Source organism: Dendropsophus ebraccatus, chromosome 12 (genome assembly GCF_027789765.1).
Source record: "Dendropsophus ebraccatus isolate aDenEbr1 chromosome 12, aDenEbr1.pat, whole genome shotgun sequence".
NCBI lineage: Eukaryota > Metazoa > Chordata > Amphibia > Anura > Hylidae > Dendropsophus > Dendropsophus ebraccatus.
The window spans coordinates 14,156,418-14,177,414 of record NC_091465.1 but is presented as its reverse complement, the minus strand read 5'-3'; the positions used below and the strand labels follow the sequence as shown (position 1 = coordinate 14,177,414).

General features: G+C 46.0%; 1 protein-coding gene across 5 annotated transcripts in view; it reads left to right on the top strand.

Moving 5' to 3' along the window:
- Window positions 1-20,997, top strand: part of LOC138770040 (protein CEPU-1-like) — a 515,073-nt gene that overhangs the window by 36,491 nt on the left and 457,585 nt on the right. The gene's annotated exons all lie outside the window — the stretch shown is intronic.

The window sequence follows — 20,997 nt, the reverse complement described above, 5'->3', positions numbered from 1 at the left end:
TAATCCTGTGTTATCGCGGCTGCTCCGGTTGCTGCGCAGGCAGCGCAGGATGACTGCGGCTGTATCTGTACAGAGCTTATGATTAGTACACAGATCTGATAAGTCTTTTCTCTTTTTATTTATTCCGGTAAATGAGTAAATTGTCCCCAGAAAGGCACCATTGATGTCTATGGGGGGCTATGTATCTGTGACCCCATAACTTTCAGACTACTTATCAGACGCGTTCTCCTACCCCCCCCCCCCCCAACCCCTCGCAGCAAAATATCCACAACTTTCTTTTTCATGTGCAGAAAGTGAAAATCCCTTTGCAGATGATGAAAGCCGAGGGCAGAAAATCTTCTGAGTTTCATTCCTGAATCCAAAGTTTCCTCTCTCCGGAGCTTCAGAGATGTAAAAGCTTCACAATTCCCAAGGTTGTTGGTGTCTATTGATATTGTAAAGTGATTGAGCGGTGACACCTTAATTATATGGTATAGGGTGATGGCTGCCAGGAACGCTTCCCAAATCATTAGGTTATTAAACATTCAATTATAGATTTATAAGCCATTAAATATGCACAGTGCAGGGCGTGGCCCTATAGAGAGATGATGCCACCACTACTCAGCGGTGAGAGGGGCCCCTTACAGCTCTCTAATGTAAGAGTGGTCGCACTGGAGCTCTCTAATGTAAGAGTGGTCGCACTGGAGCTCTCTAATGTAAGAGTGGTCGCACTGGAGCTCTCTAATGTAAGAGTGGTCGCACTGGAGCTCTCTAATGTAAGAGTGGTCGCACTGGAGCTCTCTAATGTAAGAGTGGTCGCACTGGAGCTCTCTAATGTAAGAGTGGTCACACTGGAGCTCTCTAATGTAAGAGTGGTCACACTGGAGCTCTCTAATGTAAGAGTGGTCACACTGTGGAGCTCTCTAATGTAAGAGCGGTCACGCTGTGGTGCTCTCTAATGTAAGAGTGGTCATGCTGTGGTGCTCTCTAATGTAAGAGTGTTTACACTGGTGCTCTTTAATGTAAGAGCGATTACGCTGTGGAGCTCTCTAATGTAAGAGCGCTCACACTGTGGGGCTCTCTAATGTAAGAGCGATCACGCTGTGGAGCTCTCTAATGTAAGAGTGGTCACACTGTTGAGCTCTCTAATGTAAGAGTGGTCACGCTGTTGAGCTCTAATGTAAGAGTGGTCACGCTGTTGAGCTCTCTAATGTAAGAGTGGTCACTCTGGAGCTCTGTAATGTATTTGGTCACACTGGAGCTCTCTAATGTAAGAGTTGCCATGCTGTGGAACTCTCTAATGTAAGAGTAGTCATACTAGAGCTCTCTAATGTAAGAGTGTTTACACTGGAGCTCTCCAATGTAAAAGTGTTCACACTGGAGCTCTCTAATGTAAGAGTGGTCACGCTGTGGTGCTTTCTAATGTAAGAGTGGTCACACTATGGAGCTCTCTAATGTAAGTGGACACACTGTGGAGCTCTCTAATGTAAGAGTGGTCACACTAGAGCTCTCTAATGTAAGTGGACACACTGTGGAGCTCTCTAATGTAAGAGTGGTCACACTATGGAGCTCTCTAATGTAAGTGGACACACTGTGGAGCTCTCTAATGTAAGAGTGGTCACACTATGGAGCTCTCTAATGTAAGAGTGGTCACACTATGGAGCTCTCTAATGTAAGAGTGGTCGCACTGGAGCTCTCTAATGTAAGTGGACACACTGTGGAGCTCTCTAATGTAGGAGGGGTCACACTGTGGAGCTCTTTAGTTGAAGAGCAGTCACTCTACTGTATAGCAGTCACAGTATAGATACCTCAACTGGAAGTATAGTCACACTATTGAGTCTGTACTATAAAGCAGTAACACTATGGAACCTCTACTGTGAGAGAAGTCACACTGTGGAGCTGCTAGTGTAAGTGCAATTACAGTATGGAGCCCTCTGCTGGTAGAGCAGTCACACTATGGAATCTTTACTGTTAGAGCAGCTATACTGAAGAGCTCTCTGCTGTTAAAGCAGTTACACTTTAAAGTCTTTATTGTAAGGGCAGCCTTACTATAAATCCTGCTAGTGTAAGAGCAGTCACACTATGGAGTCTCTGCTGTTAGAGCAGTCACACTATGTAGTCTCTGCTGTTAGAGCAGTCACACTATGTAGTCTCTACTGCTAAAGAAGTTACACTGTGGAGTCCATACTGTTATACAAGTCACACTATAGAGCTCTCTGCTATAAGTAACACTATGGAGTTTCTACTGTTGAAGCAGTCACACTATGGAGTCTCTACTGTTGGAGCAGTCACACTATGAAGTCTCTACTGTTGAAGCAGTCACACTATGGAGTCTCTACTGTTGGAGCAGTCACACTATGAAGTCTCTACTGTTTGAGCAGTCACACTATGGAGTCTCTACTATCAGAGCTGTCACACTATGGAGTCTCTACTATCAGAGCAGTCACACTATGGAGTCTCTACTATCAGAGCAGTCACACTATGGAGTCTCTATCGTTAGAGCAGTCATGCTATGGAGTCTCTACTATCAGAGCAGTCACACTATGAAGTCTCTATCGTAAGAGCAGTCACACTATGGAGTCTCTGCTATCAGAGCGGTCACGCTATGGAGTCTCTACTATCAGAGCGGTCACGCTATGGAGTCTCTACTATCAGAGCAGTCACACTATGGAGTCTCTACTATCAGAGCGGTCACGCTGTGGAGTCTCTACTATCAGAGCTGTCACACTATGGAGTCTCTACTATCAGAGCAGTCACACTATGGAGTCTCTATTGTTAGAGCAGTCACACTATGGAGTCTCTATCATTAGAGCAGTCACACTATGGAGTCTCTACTATCAGAGCAGTCACACTATGGAGTCTCTACTATCAGAGCGGTCACGCTGTGGAGTCTCTACTATCAGAGCAGTCACACTATGGAGTCTCTACTATCAGAGCAGTCACACTATGGAGTCTCTATCGTTAGAGCAGTCACACTATGGAGTCTCTACTTTCAGAGCTGTCACACTATGGAGTCTCTATCATTAGAGCAGTCACACTATGGAGTCTCTATCATTAGAGCAGTCACACTATGGAGTCTCTACTATCAGAGCAGTCACACTATGGAGTCTCTACTATCAGAGCAGTCACACTATGGAGTCTCTATCGTTAGAGCAGTCACACTATGGAGTCTCTCCTGTTATATCAGTCACACTATAGAGCTCTCTCCTGTAGGTAACACTATGGAGTCTCTCCTGTTATATCAGTCACACTATAGAGCTCTCTCCTGTAGGTAACACTATGGAGTCTCTCCTGTTATATCAGTCACACTATAGAGCTCTCTCCTGTAGGTAACACTATGGAGCTCTGTGTTAAGATTAGATTTTTCCACCTCTCTTATAACTCTCCTGTAATTGATGGTTCGGCCTTCTATATCTTTCTGTTGCTGTTAGTTTGGACGTTGGGTTCATACGGAGCTAGCATCCAGGATAGTGCAGCCCCTGCAGCAGTCTTCTGCCTCCTTCCTCCTAGCCTTCTCTTGGTGGCGTCTCGTGTTTCCTATACGTTTGCTTGTTGACAGCAGTTTCCAGCCATGAATTCGCAGGAGGAGGATGATCCTCAGGATGTTTACCGGAGACCCCTTGAAATCCCTGATGTGCGGTGCAGTCTGACAGAACACAAGGAAATGGCAGGTTCTGCAAGATGTCAGGAGCTTCTCTGCCTGTGCTTTTCCCTTCAGAACATGTATAGTGGTCTCAGAACAGTCTCACAAATGAGGTTCCTGTCATTACGAGGAGAGATGGCAAGGAAAAAACGTGTGCAGATTAAAGATGGAGGCTCGGGGGCAGCAGCAGGAGGAGCGTCTGCCTGATCTGGGGCCGGCGGTGAGCGCTGCTGCCTGATCTTCTGGATTAAAGGTCGTAAGGAAACTACAAGACCTTCTCTGGTCCCTGCCCTGGGGTCATAGATGGTGCTGTACCGAGCGCTGCACCTTGCAGAGAAGAAAAAAAACCTTGAAGAAAAATAGCAAAAAAACCCCCACTATACCTGTACTCTCCTTTAAATTCACCACCACAGCTTTATTATAGTCTTATCCTATATCACTTATATCCTGTATCCGTATAATGGGAATCTCAAGCTTGCAAGTGCTTCATAAGTCCATAGGATATGGTTGTAGGGTCTGATTCTTATTTTTTTTAATAAAAAAAATAAAACATAAAAAGGTTTCATTTCCTGGCATCAGCATCTAGATGAAGGACGGAATCCTGCAGCCATTGTTTGGGGGGGCTGACTGTATACGGTTATTGTATATATTATATGCTGTAGGCAGCCGGAGTATTCTCATTTACCTGTCTGTTTGGGGGGGGGGTGACTGTATACTGTTATTGTATATATTGTGCGTTGTAGGCAGCCGGAGTGTCTGTTTGGGGGAGAGGGGAGCTGGCTGTATACGGTTCTTGTATATATTATATACTATAGGCAGCCGGAGTATTCTCATTTACCTGGCTGTTTTGGGGGTGGGGGGGAGCTGGCTGTATACGGTTCTTGTATATATTGTACGCTGTAGGCAGCCTGAGTGTCTGTCTGGGGGAAGGGGGGCTATATACGGTTCTTGTATATATTATATGCTGTAGGCAGCCGGAGTATCTGTTTGGGGGGGCGGGGGGTGACTGTATACGGTTATTGTATATATGATATGCTGTAGGCAGCTGGAGTATCTGTTTGGGGGGGGGGGGTGACTGTATACGGTTATTGTATATATGATATGCTGTAGGCAGCTGGTGTATTCTCATTTACCTGTCTGTTTGGTGGGGAGCTGGCTGTATATGATTATTGTATATATTATATGCTGTAGGAAGCCAGAGTGTCTGTTTGGGGGTGGGGGGGGAGCTGGCTGTATACGGTTCTTGTATATATTGTACTCTGTAGGCAGCCGGAGGATTCTCATTTACCTGTCTGTTTGGGGGTGGGGGGAGCTGGTTGTATACGGTTCTTGTATATATTGCACGCTGTAGGCAGCCGGAGTATTCTCATTTACCTGTCTGTTTGGGGGTGGGGGGGAGCTGGCTGTATACGGTTCTTGTATATATTGCACGCTGTAGGCAGCCGGAGGATTCTCATTTACCTGTCTGTTTGGGGGGGGAGGGGAGCTGGCTGTATACGGTTCTTGTATATATTGTACGCTGTAGTCAGTCGGAGGATTCTCATTTACCTGTCTGTTTGGGGGGGAGCTGGCTGTATACGGTTCTTGTATATAATGTACCCTGTAGGCAGCCGGAGGATTCTCATTTACCTGTCTGTTTGGGGGGGAGGGGAGCTGGCTGTATACGGTTCTTGTATATAATGTACGCTGTAGGCAGCCGGAGGATTCTCATTTACCTGTCTGTTTGGGGGGGAGCTGGCTGTATACGGTTCTTGTATATAATGTACGCTGTAGGCAGCCGGAGGATTCTCATTTACCTGTCTGTTTGGGGGGGAGGGGAGCTGGCTGTATACGGTTCTTGTATATAATGTACGCTGTAGGCAGCCGGAGGATTCTCATTTACCTGTCTGTACGGAGAATGTAGAGCTGTGGGTAGTAAATCTAGATCAATATGTATATCACCACGCCGAGAAACACTTTCGTCTGTAACACGGAGACATTTCAATTCCAGAGATTAATTCCGGCTGAGTGGAGGCTCACATGTATACCTGTATACAGACTGAATGGGCCCAGTGTGACGGCTCCCGGTGGCGTCTATGATGAATACGGTCCATCATGAGAGTCCCTATACTCCCCACTTAGAGGAGGATTCCCGTATTCTGCTGACTGTGCCCGCTCGCCATTATTTCCTGAATTGCTCTCCTCTATGAAGGCGGCCATTTAGGTAATAGGGTTAGAGATGGGAATCGCTGTAAATAGAATAGCAACAGTGACTGTAAACCTTGGCTTTAGAAAACCTTTTACTAGGGAATTTCTAAGGATGATGCACATTGTTAGCTATAGTGACAAACAAATCATATTATATCCTAATAGTCGTCCTGCAGAGCAGTCTTCACTGTATTTCCGACGTTCATTCCCCCCCTTACTTTCAGGGGGTGCCTTAGTTTAGGGTGGGGGTGCCTTATTTAGGGGCATGCCTTGTTTTGGGCTAGTTGGTGGGCTAGCTGGGGTGTCTTACTTTAGGGGGATGTCTTATTTTCGAGGAAAAACGGTGTAATATATATAATATATACACACATATGTTGGAGCTGTGATGCCTCCTGTGTTTTCAGGTTGCACATGTTTCCTTGGTTTGTCATGGAGCAGCAGGCAGGTGCGGTGACCACTATAATAAGCCTATAATATCGGCGTCTGCCATGTCTGCAGTGCGTCTGTGTCATCAGATGTGACTGCGGCACGGAGCAGGAGATGGGGTGCTGTGCCGCTGTCTCTGCTGCTGAGATTCATGGTAATTGGGTTTTGCTCTAGTCAGGCAGAATTTAGATGCTAATTAAGAGGATGGTTTACAAGGCAGAGGCCCCGGCAAATTGGCAGCTGACATTATGGCATCAAGTCTAATATTCAGCCATAAATCCATCATTCTTGGCGCTTTGATATTCCAATTTCCTTGGCTGGTGACACTTTGCTGCATTTCAGCCTCCCTGCAACCCAGCTAGGGTATGGGCTCTGCAGATGAGGACAGACTGGGCCCTGCCTGGTGTAGAGATGACTGTACACAGGTGGTCAGGGTGCTGGTGTTCTTCGAGAGGGAGATCTCTAAACTGAAAGAGACAGAGTGCTCATGTTCAAGCAACCTGGTGGTGTACACAGGGCACAACACCTGCAATAGCATAGAGTGGAAATACCCCCTGGCTGCATCCCACAATCCCCACCGATCATGGATTATGTTAATGCAAGGAAGGGGTAATTCACACACAAAAAAAAAAATTGTTCAGATCAACTGGTCTTAGCAAGTGCCAGAGATTTTTAATTTACTTCAATAAAAAAATTCCAAGTCTCCCAGTACTTATCAGCTGCTGTATGCCCTGCAGAAAGTGGCATAATCTTTCCAATCTTACACAGCGCTCTCTGTTGCCACCTCTGTCCTTATCAGGAACTCTCCAGAACAGTAGCAAATCCCCATAGGAAATTTCTAAAGCTCTCCAGACTAGAAAAAATACCACTCTCCGCAGGACATGCAGCAGCTGATAAGTACTGTAAGACTTGAGTTTTTTTTAATAGAAGTAAATTACAAATCTCTGGCACTTGCTGAGTGGATTTAACAATTTTTCGGGTGAACTACCCCTTTTAGATCAGAAGGGAATAGGTGCTACACTCGGAATGTTTATTGCACAGAAATGAAGCATTTCGAGTTTGAAACAATCTAATCTCAGGGAGACCTCTGTCACATTATTAAGGTACATACGTATTCATATAAAGTTTGATAAAAACGAACAATTTCACCCTGAATGAACTTTCACTGGGTGAGATATAACAACGGACAATTGTTTTGGCCGCCTAATGACTGACTATCATCATCTGGAAAGAAGTCGGCCGTGTTGCCGATGCAGGATCTTTCATTCATGACCAGTCTCTCTGCAAAGAGTGTTCCCAGAGTGATCATTCATCCTTTGCTCGGCATCCTTGATCACGTATGTGTGAACGGCTATAATGGCCAATATAGACTAAAATGTGTATGGCTGTGTCTGCAAAGTGATCGTACATCAGACCGCCATCCATTCATTCATTAATGTAGGTAGTTTTGTCTACTGTGGATGATCATCTTTAGCAGATCTCTGATACTAATCCCTGAGATGAGATCATCAGGACACTTTCTGGTCACTAGATGTTACCCCTCAGGCTGAACGCAGGCATACTTCTGCTGATCCAGCTTTGCTAGGCTATGATGGCAAGATGGGACTTACAGGATAAAAATTAATGGGCCAAGAACAGGAGTAAAGGAGATGTTGAGCTCCATATGCCATGATCTTCAGTGATGTCGTATGTCATTAGGTGGCTCTCTAACTACATAGACTCGACTGGGGTTTTGACTATTATTACACACTGTCACAGGTACTGAAGAGAAGATGTCTCTGCACCTAATAGGAGCTGTCCTAGGTTATGAAGAGTCGATGGCTGTGCACCTAGTAGGAGCTGTCCAAGGTTATGAAAAGTCAATGGCTGCGCACCTTGTAGGAGCTGTCCTAGGTTAGGAAGAGTCGATGGCTGTGCACCTAATAGGAGTTGTCCCCGATGCTAAAGAGAAGATACTTGTGCACTTAAAGGGGTTATCCAGAGCTACAAAAACATGGCCACTTTTGCACCACTCTTGTCTCCAGTTTGGGTGGGGTTTGAAACTCAGTTCCATTGAAGTAAATGGCGCTTAATTGCAAACCACACCTGAACTGGAGACAAGAATTGGACAAAAGTGGCCATGTTTTTTGTAGCGCTGAATAACCCCTTTAACAGGAGCTGTCCCAGGGGCTGAAGATGGCTGTGCACCTAATAGGAGTTGTCCCAGGGGCTGAAGATGGCTGTGCACCTAATAGGGGTTTTCTCCAGTGCTGAAGATGGCTGTGCACCTAATAGGAATTGTCCCTGGTGCTGAAGAGTAGATGGCTCTGTACCTAACAAAAAAGGATATGCAAAATAGCTAGCACACCACTTAGGCAAAGTGGTGTTCCTTCAAGTCGATGTCCATCTTGGAGTCCTAGAACATTGGGTAATATATGCCAAGCAAAACATCTCTCCAAAAGGAAAAACTACCCATCTGTGGACAGCTGTTTAGAGTTGTTGTCCCTCTTCAGTGCAGAGCAGTATGTTGGCTGGCTAGTAAGAGGCCTATCAGCATTCTCTCCAGCACCCTTGACAGTTACTATTAGGTGCAGATGTGGGTCAAAGGGATAATAATTCTCCTTAAAGGCCATTCCTGCTCCGCTGGGAATTCAGTGAGGAAAGAATATGCAAAATATCTCTCACACCACTAAGAAAAAGTAGTGTTAGAGCTATTTTGCTAATCCTTACTTACCATAATTCTCAGTGCAGCAGGGATGGCCTTTAAGTCTCCACATGTCTTTATGGTGGACTCCCCTTAAGAAGAACTATTATCCCCTTGACCTACATCTGCACCTAATAAGAACTGTCAAAGGTAATGGAGGCAGGATGGCTCTACACTTAAAAGGAGTTGTCTCAGGTACGGAAGAGAAAATGTCTGAGCTACTGTAGGGTAGATGGCTCTGTACCTAATAGGAGTTGTTCCATGTACTGAAGAGATGGCTCTTCACCTAATAGGACTTGTCTCAGGTACTGAGCAGTAGATGGCTGTGCATAGGGCTGGGCGATATGAACGATATGCAAAAATATCGTCATCAATTCGGATGACGATATAGATTTTCGGCATATCGTCATATCGCGATACATGCCCACGGAGCGGTAGTGAATAAGCTTCTCACTTACCGCTCCGTGGTACCGCGCTGCAGGGCCTTCCGTTCACGCATCGTCAGCGCGCTAGCTGACGATGCGTGTGACGTCAGGTCTCTCCCAGTGCATGCTGGGAAGAAGATGCGGCCCGTCTCGCCTCGCGGACTCCGTCAGCCAGCCCTGCAGGAAAGGTAAGTAGCAGAGGGGTCGGGGGTGCAGATGGCTATGGCATGGGGCTGATGATGGCCCTGGCTGGGGGGGGGGCTGATAACTGGCAAGGGGGGGGGCTGATAACTGGCACAGGGGAGGACTGATAACTGGCACAGGGGAAGGCTGATGACTGGCAAGGGGGGCTGATGACTGGCAAGGGGGGGTGATGACTGGCAAGGGGGGGGGTGATAACTGGCACAAGGGGGGGCTGATGGCACAGGGGAGGGCTGATGACTGGCACAGGGTGGGCTGATGGCACAGGGGAAGGCTGATAACTGGCACAAGGAGGGGCTGATAACTGGCACTTTATTTTAAACAATTTAGTGTTTTACTAACACTTAATCTTTACATTGTTTGGAAAAAGATCTGTTATACAATACACATGTTAAAAAAATTCTTAGTGTTGTAATTTGTATACACACACAAAAAAATTGATATATCGTGATATATCGTTATATCGTGCATGCATCAAATTATATCGTGATATAAATTTCAGGCCATATCGCCCAGCCCTAGCTGTGCACCTAATAGGAACTGTACCAGACGCTGAAGAGTAGATGGACTTGCACCTATTAGGAGCTTTATAGGGTACTGAAGAGAAGATAGCTGCTCACCTATTAGGAGCTGTCTCGGGTACTGAAGAGAAGATGGCTGCACAACTATTAGGAGCTGTCTCGGGTACTGAAGAGAAGATGGCTGCACACCTATTAGGAGCTGTCTCGGGTACTGAAGAGAAGATAGCTGCTCACCTATTAGGAGCTGTCTTGGGTACTGAAGAGAAGATGGCTGCTCACCTATTAGGAGCTTTCTCGGGTACTGAAGAAAAAGATGGCTCTGCACCTAATAGCTGGAGCTGCCCCAAGTGCTTTAAAGTAGATGGCTCTGCACCTTATAGTAGTTGTCCCAGATGCTGAAGAATAGATAGCTCTGCACCTGTTAGGACCAGTCTATTGCTGTATCCATGTTTTCCATGTTTATTAAACTTCTTCACTCACCGGTAATCAAATGCCGAGAGTTCAGGTTTAAACCCGAATGTACTTGTAGTTCGCTCATCACTATTCTGCATCTAATAGTAGTTGTCTCAGATACTGAAGACAAGATGGTTCTGCAACCAACAGGAGCCGTCTCAGGTGCTGAGGAGGAGATGGCTCTGCACGTATTAGGAGCTGTCCCAGGTACTGGGGAGTAGATAGCTCTGCACCTATTAGGAGCTGTCTCAGGTGCTGGCCAGGAGATGGTTCTGCACCTATTAGGAGCTTTCCCAAGTACTGGGGAGTAGATAGCTCTGCACCTATTAGGAGCTGTCCCAGGTGCTGGCCAGGAGATGGTTCTGCACCTATTAGGAGCTGTCCCAAGTACTGGGGAGTAGATAGCTCTGCACCTATTAGGAGCTGCCCCAGGTACTGGGGAGTAGATAGCTCTGCACTTATTAGGAGCTGTCCCAGTTGCTGGCCAGGAGATAGTTCTGCACCTATTAGGAGCTGTCCCAAGTACTGGGGAGTAGATAGCTCTGCACCTATTAGGAGCTGCCCCAGGTACTGGGGAGTAGATAGCTCTGCACCTATTAGGAGCGGTCCCAGGTGCTGGCCAGGAGATGGTTCTGCACCTATTAGGAGCTGTCCGAAGTACTGGGGAGTAGATAGCTCTGCACCTATTAGGAGCTGCCCCAGGTACTGGGGAGTAGATAGCTCTGCACTTAATAGGAGCTGTCCCAGGTACTGGGGAGTAGATAGCACTGCACTTTTTAGGAGCTGTCCCAGATGCTGGCCAGGAGATGGTTCTGCACCTATTAGGAGCTGCCCCAGGTACTGGGGAGTAGATAGCTCTGCACCTATTAGGAGCTGTCTCAGGTGCTGGCCAGGAGATGGTTCTGCACCTATTAGGAGCTGCCCCAGGTACTGGGGAGTAGATAGCTCTGCACTTATTAGGAGCTGTCCCAGGTACTGGGGAGTAGATAGCTCTGCACTTATTAGGAGCTGTCCCAGGTACTGGGGAGTAGATAGCTCTGCACCTATTAGGAGCTGCCCCAGGTGCTGGCCAGGAGATGGTTCTGCACCTATTAGGAGCTGCCCCAGGTACTGGCCAGGAGATGGTTCTGCACCTATTAGGAGCTGCCCCAGGTGCTGGCCAGGAGATGGTTCTGCACCTATTAGGAGCTGTCCCAGGTGCTGGCGAGGAGATGGCTCTGCACCTATTAGGAGCTGTCCCAGGTGCTGGCGGGTAGATTGCTCTGCACCTATTAGGAGCTGTCCCAGGTGCTGAAGGATGGATGTCTAATAGCTGCCCCAAGTACTGAAGGGAAGATGGCTGCATTTTGTATGGGTGCAGTCCCAGGTGCTAAAGAGATGTAGGGAAGATGATTATGTATCTTCATGTTGGGGTCAGGACAGACATGTAAGCCCAAGTTTCACCTGTCACTAGAAGTGGGAAGTACCGTCACCTGAGGTGGCTCCGGCTATATGTTATAAATAGGGTCATTCTGCAGTCGTGTCTCAGAATCGTCCTTACATGCAGCAGAGACTGTAGATTGAGGAGTATAAATCTTCTGGGCAAGACATGGAGCAGACGTTAGACCGTCTGTCTTGATTTGCTTTGCACTCTTCTGATGAAAACAGAGATTTAATGGCAGCAGCGTCACATGCCTGAATTTACCTGGGCGATGGATGGCATTGTCTCCTCATGTCAACCCACATCCACTTCCAGAATCGCAAGCTCCCCTTCATTGCCCTGGTTGTCAACACGTCCTGAGACTTTATTTAGTCATTTTCGGAAGGAAATGAGGACGTGGAGGAGCCCGGCCAGAGTGTGAAAAGAGGAGATCGATTATCTGCTTTATATGAAGACTTGTAAATGAGGTGGCCAGGTCACATGGCACTGTAGAGAACATCAGGAGCTTGTTACAAGAATCGCTGTTCGCATCTCTATATTCCACCTGTCCCCTCCAACTACAACCCTAAGCGTTCTCTGGCTGCTCCGCGCCGCATTCCTAGAACTGAACAGATTAGCGAGAGTAACGATGTCATAATGGAGTCTGAACCGCCACTTCACCCAGGTCATGACCCCGGGGCCCTAGCGCTCTCCTCCTCTATTTCCCACCTGAATTAACTATAAATAGAAAATGTGAAATGAATTTTGCAGCGGTGATTATTAGCTCCCCTGACATCCATTAGAGCGCGTGCAGCACCACAAAACCTAATGACAAGAATTTATGTCATTAGTGAGCGTGCAGGGAGAGGCATAAACATGGGAGGCGGGGAGGGGGGGGAGCGGGCTGCACACACGGTAACAAGTGGCGAGAAGGGAGGGGCCCCGGGACGTGATGCGGGAAGAATGATCTGACCCAATTCACGGCTGCAGTTGAGAATTTCACTTTGATTCCAGTTTTCAATTTACCTATTTGTCACCCATAATTACACTCAAACGTCGACTCCATCCAGACTGCGAGCGGCCATGGAGCTTGTTAGTGACGCCGGCGGCTCCAGCAGACGGAGCTTGTTCGCCTCTCGTTTCTTGTTTTTGTTTTCCTCAGCTTGTGTAACCCTTCTATTTCTCATTTTTCTCTTGCCATGCTCCAGCACGTCCCTTCCTCTCTCCCGGCGCTGCTCTTTTTTTCTAGTGGTTTATTCAAGACTTGCAAATGCAGAGAGTGTAGATGCATACGCGTCTATTCAGAGGAGATAGAGCGGCGTGTCACAGCTTGGTGCTAACATTATTCAGGTTAATAAACTATAATTACCATCTCCAAGCCCTCCCATCTCTGCTCACGCTCTGGCCCAGTGATGGTTTCTAGCTTCACTTTTACATAAGATGGAAATTGATGTTTAGTTTGCCTCTTCTGGGTCAGTCCTTGCAGTCAGCCATTGATGTCCAGGCCTGGCCCTTGTATCACAGCCGTATGCAGCATTGTGGACTAGGACTTTCCCTGCAACTTCCTTTCTAGGATTATGCAAGCAATGAGAGAAGTCTCGGCACTACCTGCTTTCAGGCAGTAGTAATAGTTTGACTTGCCGGAGGCGGCTATACTATTGCAATACCATGGTGGTGCTCAAGTCCAATATACAGTCTTTGGTAAACTAATCACGTAGAAGAAATAGTGGCACTCACCAGGTTAAATTGAAAATAAAACAAACTTTTATTCCATTATTCCAAGTCTGGCAACTGGGATGTGGATCAACGGGCGACGATCGTTTTGCATGCTCACGTGATGCACGCTTCCTCTCTGTGGCCTCTTAGCTGTTTAAAACTACAACTTCGAACATATAATAGCAAGAGAGTCAGAGAATAGATTTGTAGGGTTTCCTCCTGTAAGTTCTAGAGCTACAAGTAGCCTGGCGAATTGAATATATACGTTCAGACACCAAATGTATATGTAGCCCCAAAATGATAAAATAAACAGTCTACTAAACAACCTCCAGAACAATGACATCTACAGTCCCATAACCTCATCAGTCCCAGGACCCCCCAAAACAGTGACAGCTGCAGGATACCCAATAACAGTGACTGTCCTTACATCAAGATCCCACAATGACAGTGAAATCTTTGGGACCACAGTGATATAATCACTAGGGCCCTAAATAATAGTTACCACCACAGCCTCATAGCCTCGATAACTTTACCCTTATGACTGCATAAATCTTAGGACCCCAATAACATTGGCATCAGAACTCTGAATAGCAGTGACGGCTTTAGGACCCTGATGACCGTGATGGTGAGAGTCTCAGGACCTCAAGTGAAGATTAAGCACAGCAGAACGATGTTAGGACTGTGGCCCTGGTGGACGGCAGTGGGAGAGAAGAGGTCATTGTCATTGGGAAGCTCTTGTCCTGGAATTCTATTTTCCAAGGAGCATTGCCGGTGAGACTCCATACACTAGCTGAAGGTCTCCACAAGGATAAATAATTCCAGCACGTGACAGATTGCCATCCGTGCCCTTCATCAGTGCATTGTGTTATCCGGTCACGGGATAGGTTTTCTACTTTAATTGTTTTGTATTGATGTCACATGACCTCATCACAGTCTGCCAGGTGTTAGAGTATGGATGAGGATATGGGATGAGTGGTGGACATGGACTCCACTCTACTGGGTTTATGTTTCTTCTGCTTCTATCTGGTTCGACGTTTTTCTCGCTTTCGCAGTCTCGCGCTCGCTGACAGTCTCCTCCGCTCAGTATTAGTGGTAATAAGGGCCCGGTGGAATTGTGTGACAGTCTCCGGGAGGATTTATGCCTCTGACACGTGGTCTTCACGGCCGCCCTGAGACTTCTATTCCCATCTCCCGAAGACCTGGGAATGATGACTGTATACATCGTATATAATATATGGGGCGCTCAGGTGGACTCTATGAATTTTTTAGGAGAAAATCAAAGCTGAAGAAATGTAATGAAAGCTCCTCCACATCCAGCGCACTTTATTTTATGTTCTGCATCTGAAATGAAATGAACTCCTATTGTTAGAGTGATGCATCAGAATACAAATCCTGCCAGCGTGATGCTGAATGTCACCCACTGCACCAATGGAGGGTTATACGGTGCAGCATCCAGGAGGAGAGGTACTGTGCCAGCCCACAGCCAGGGTACTGGGCGAGAAGAGCCATGCTGTGCCAGCATATAGCCGGCACATTGGAAAGAATTGCATCCAGTGGATCAAGAGAAGTTGTACTGTGCAGAGTCTATATATATATATATATATATATATATATATATATATATATATATATATATATATAAGAGCATTACATCAAGGATGTACAAGGATTACATCAAGCATACAGGACAGGAGAAGTGGTACTGTCCAGTGTCCATATATACAGAATAATAGCAGATACTGAGGATTACACCCAGTATACAGGACAGGAGAAGTGGTACTGTGCAGTATCCATGTATACAGAATAATGGCAGATACTGAGGATTACACCCAGCATACAGGACAGGAGAAGTGGTACTGTGCACTGACCATATATACAGAATAATGGCAGATACTGAGGATTACACCCAGTATACAGGACAGGAGAAGTGGTACTGTGCAGTGTCCATATATACAGAATAAGAGCAGATACTGAGGATTACACCCAGTATGCAGGACAGGAGAAGTGGTACTGTGCACTGACCATATATACAGCATAAGAGCAGATACTGAGGATTACACCCAGTATACAGGACAGGAGAAGTGGTACTGTGCAGTGTCCATATATACAGAATAAGAGCAGATACTGAGGATTACACCCAGTATACAGGACAGGAGAAGTGGTACTGTGCAGTGTCCATATATACAGAATAATGGCTGATACTGAGGATTACACCCAGTATACAGGACAGGAGAAGTGGTACTGTGCAGTGTATATATATATACAGAATAAGAGCAGATACTAAGGATTACACCTAGCATACAGGATAGGAGAAGTGGTACTGTGCACTCTCCATATAAACAGTTGCCAATAGACCTACAGACTTTAATGAGCCAAGTCCCTGGCAGGCTTTATCTGCAACATAGTAGCTTCTTTGTAATGCTGAGAGGGTTATTCTGAGGTCAAGTTTCCAATGAACTTACTGTAATTATCCCTCCCAGCATTATAAAGAAGCTACAAAGTTGCATATAAGGCAATTCAGGTCTTTGATTACATCAGCTGTCCCAGAAGGGAGGGGAAAGGAGGGGGAGACAGAGAGAAAATCTCACACACAGATTTTTGTGTCTTCAGCAGAAAGCAGCAGCTTAAAACTGGGGGAAGGAGACTGAATAGATAATAACCAGTATGGAAGGAATTGTTAGTCTACTAATTGTTAGTCTACTAATTGTTGTATTAAAGGGAACCTGTCACCCCCCGTGCCGGGGTGAAGGCCGCCTGACCCCCCACTAGAGCCCTGGATACTTCCCTGGATACTAGAGCCCCATCTCGCCAAGTCCCGCTGCTGGAGGCCGGTCCCAGGATGGAGATATCCTTGTCGGAACCCCCGGTGCGCGCGCTGCAGAGGTGAGTCCGACGCCCATAGTGAATGACGGCTTTATTCATTCTCTATGGGCATCGGAATCATCTCTACAGCGCACGCGCGCCAGGGGTTCCGAAAGGGATATCTCTGCATCGGAGCAGGGTATGCGGGGTATGATCACTGAGGCTCTGCAGGATTCAGGGAGGCCGGGAGCCACATCGCTGATTCAGCCTTTTTGAGTATTCATGAGGCAGTGTTATGGGTGGGCAGGGAGAGCGGTGGGACCACCACCAGTGCTCCACAGACCCTTATAACATATCTGCAATGTCACTAATAATTCAGGAACCGGACCTCTGATTTAAATAAGTGGCACATCATTGGATTCTGCGTGACTGCTCCAATCTGCCCATACACAAATCCTTATATGAAAAAGGTTAGTGCTACATTCGCTTTAAAGGGATGGACATAGTCTAATTATGACTATTTTCAGTTTATTTCCTGAACATCTAGTGGTAGACCACACTTATCCTGAACAGACAGCGGATACATTCAGGAAACAGACTAAATATAGGCACGGCTGGATTTGGTCCATTTCCCAAATGTGCCCGCTACCTGTTCAGGTCTACCACACTTTTAAAGTGTCACTGTTGTTTAATTTTTGCAGAAATCAATAGTACAGGCGATTTTAAGAAACTTTGTAATTAGGTTTATTAGCCGAAAAATAAATTTTTATCATGAAAAAGCAGTTTGAAGCTCTCCCCCCTGTCTTCATGGTTCTTTAATGGAGTGGGGAGGGGTTGGGGGGAGGATGAGGCACCAAAACAGGACAACAAAGAGTTAATTTCAGCTACATTACATGGCTATCTCCTCTGACGTCAGCACTGACCTCTCTGACCTCTGAATACCAGCTTTCTTACAGCTCCCACTGTGTAATCCTTTGTTCTCTGCTGTCTGCTGGCGACTAATCTCCCTCCTCCCCCTCCCCTCTCCATAGGTTACACAGGGCCCAACTGATGTAAAAGAGTAAAGATTTCCTGATAATGAGCAGTGAAGAACAGAAAGGAGGAAGGGGGACCTGGGGAAAGTCCTTTTGAATGCAGATAATGGCATATTGGCCTAATAAACCCAATTACAAAGTTTCTTAAAATCGCCTGGTCTATTGATTTCTGGGGAAAAAAAATAAATAAAATAAATAAATAAATAAATATATATATATATATATATATATATATATATATATGTATTTATTTATGTTTTTTCGACAGTGACACTTTAAGTTTTGCCCAAAAGAGTACATATTGTAGAAAATGGACAAAACATAGTCACAGGTGGGCTCCTATTAGACAAATAGATTTTTAACGATTAATGATCGCAAATGAGATTGTTTATCTTTAACCTGAAATCGTTCACTATATTACACAGAACGATAGTTGTTATTTACCATCGTTACTACTACGATCATTTACTTCATGTGATACCATGTGGAATTACACTGAGCGATTAGTGAATGAATGCAGAACTACAGCAAACGATTAACGATGACTTTGGTGTCGGCACCAAATGAACAGTCAACGATTTCTGCATTTACACAAAACGATTATTCTTCAAATTTGAACAATATAACAATAATTCGGACGATTGTTCAATGTAATAGGGCCATTAGACTCTGCTCAGCCCACCAAAGTCAATAGACCCCCTGGAAACACATTGGACTATAGATTGGTTTTCCTTTATGAGTGGTTGCCAATATATAGTCCTGGTTGAGTAGGAACATGAGATGTGAAGGTACCACCCGTATGTTACTAGTGATAGGCTTCTCCCCTTAGGCCATGTTCACACAACAAATATTTTCGTAAAGATACGGCCGTTGTTGCTGATTGCAACAACAGCCGTGATTAATACGAAAATATACCTTACCTTGCCGTCTATGGAATCCTGGCTGGAGCATATACACATAGTATACGCTCCGGCTGGGATCCCTAGCGGCGCCGCTAACAACTGACATGTCAGTTTTCTGCAATAAACCCTGTCAGTGCACACAGTGGAGCGAGCGGCTCCGTCCGCACGCTCCATTGTGTGCAGTGGGGAGTTCTGCGGGCACGCATGGATGCACCTGCACCAAGACTTAACGGCGCTAAAGATCATCCGGCCGGTACTGCAGTACCGGCCGGGTTGATCTTTAATGAGACCAGTCGTTCCGTGATCCGGCCAGGTCACGGAACGACTGGTCTCATACAGCGTCTGAACATAGCCTTAATCTGCAGGTACCTGTTTATTTCCATGCTATTCTATTACATGCTGTAGAGTAGTGTTTCCCAAGCTTTCGCTCTCCGATGGTTGTTACAAAACTACAACTCTCATCACACCTTATGACTGGTATAGAGGGTTTTGTTTTTTTTGCTGTAGGAGCTCAAATATAGTTTTCTTTAACTTGATAGCTTCCAGCCTTGTACTCCAACACAAATCTACCATCTGCTCCCACCATCCCGCTGCCTCACACCTCGCCTTGTGAATGCGTCACTTCTATCCCATCACTTACAAGAATATACAGTGACATTACAGAAGGCGCTCATTATTATCTCTTCCTTTTCCCCCCGTACATTGGACTTCAGTTTCCAAACACCATCTGAGCCCGAGCTGAGTAGTAATGCGAGAATCCGCACCACATACATTGCATTGTAAACTGTCCCCTCTTACCATAAAACGAGCGGCGTGTGGGGCGGCTCTGATGGAGGTTTTGGTAGTCTATGATACAAAGGATCTACCTTTGGGATGGGTGATTTCCAGTCTTTTGTATATTGATAGGACTTTACTTATACTGCTTTATATTAGCATCATAGAGTCAGGTATTTACTTGAAATAACAGTTCATGTCAATATTTATGGTGTAATGGGGCGGAGCTGTGACTACCTCTCACACATGATATATAGGTTGGTTGTCGGCAGTAATAGATGAATAGCTGTTCCTGTATTATAAGGTGTGTAGGTCTCACGTCTGATCACAATGTCATTATATTACTATATCAGTGATGTCATACAGGGGGCGGGGCTGTGACTACCTCTCAGACATGATATACAGGCTGGTTGTTGGCAGTAATAGATGAATAGCTGTTCCTGAAGTATAAGGTGTGCGGGTCTTATGTCTGATCACAATGTCATTATATTACTATATCAGTGATGTCATCCAGGGGGCGGGGCTGTGACTACCTCTCAGACATGTTATACAGGCTGGTTGTCGGCAGTAAGGCTGCATTCACGCGTTCAGTGTTTTTCCCAGTCCGTGATAGTGGTCCGGCAGCTACCTCCGTGATCCGTGCAAAACAGTCCGTTTTGCATCCGTGTCCGTTTTTTTCACGGATCTGTGTTAAAGCATTCTAAATTACATTAATTACATCACATCCGTGTTTTTCACGGATGAACACGGATGTGACATCCGTGTACATCCGTGAAAAACACGAATCTCATTGATTTCTATGGGGAATCCTTTCCGTGCATCCGTTCCGAGTAATGACATGTCCTATTTTTTAACGGAACGGAAATCACGGAACATCTGAATAGCCCAATAGAAAGCAATGGACTGTAAAATTGTCCGTGCACACGGATCTGTGAGCACGGACAACTTCCCGGAACGTGTGAATGCAGCCTAATAGATGAACAGCTGTCCCCGTTGTATAGGGTGTGTGGATGTAATGTCTGATCACAATGTCATTATATCACTACTATATGATATCAGTGATGTCATACAGGGGGCGGGGCTGTGACTACCTCTCAGACATGATATACAGGCTGGTAGTCAGCAGTAATAGATGAATAGCTGTTCCTGTAGTATAAGGTGTGGGACTCTCCTCGGGATAATGTAGATGTTATAGACTTCTCTCTGTTAGACGTCTCATTTATGGCTCTTCACTTCTTCCCTCCATATAAATATTCTTTCTATTTCCAGTGCTGAGATTTCGTGTCCCGGTTTCCGCCTCCCGCTTCTCCCGGCTGATTCTCTTCTCAAAGCCATTCACATGTTTTATCGATGCCCAAACAATTTCATCTTCCTTTTAATTTGCAGTTTTGTGCCAAATGAATCAGAGTGCTCATAATGCGGCCATAAAGAGCGCAGCTGATGACCAGTCGCCGGTAACGCGCTCATTTCTCCTCGGCTGAGATTTATTTTGTCCGTGTGGTTGCGGAGTGATACGTAATTGATGTGGCGTTCGCAGCCCCTCGGGGGAGCCCCCCGGCCTGAGTCAGCGCAGTAAGATGAAGCATCGGGAAAAGCTCACACTTATACGAGATGTAAAATGTTATACAAATGCTAATACCATATGGAAGGTGATTGTATATTCTACACCCCCCCCCCCCCCCCATGTCCCTGCAGAGGTATATGGAGGAGGGGATTTGCGTCCTCAGAGATATCTCCTGGCTACAGACTAGTGGAACAAATGTGAGAAAATAGATTTGTTGCCCCCCTTTAACTGGGGAGGTGGTCCCGACCTATAGCCCTCGTACACACGGCTCTCACTCAGATCACCGCC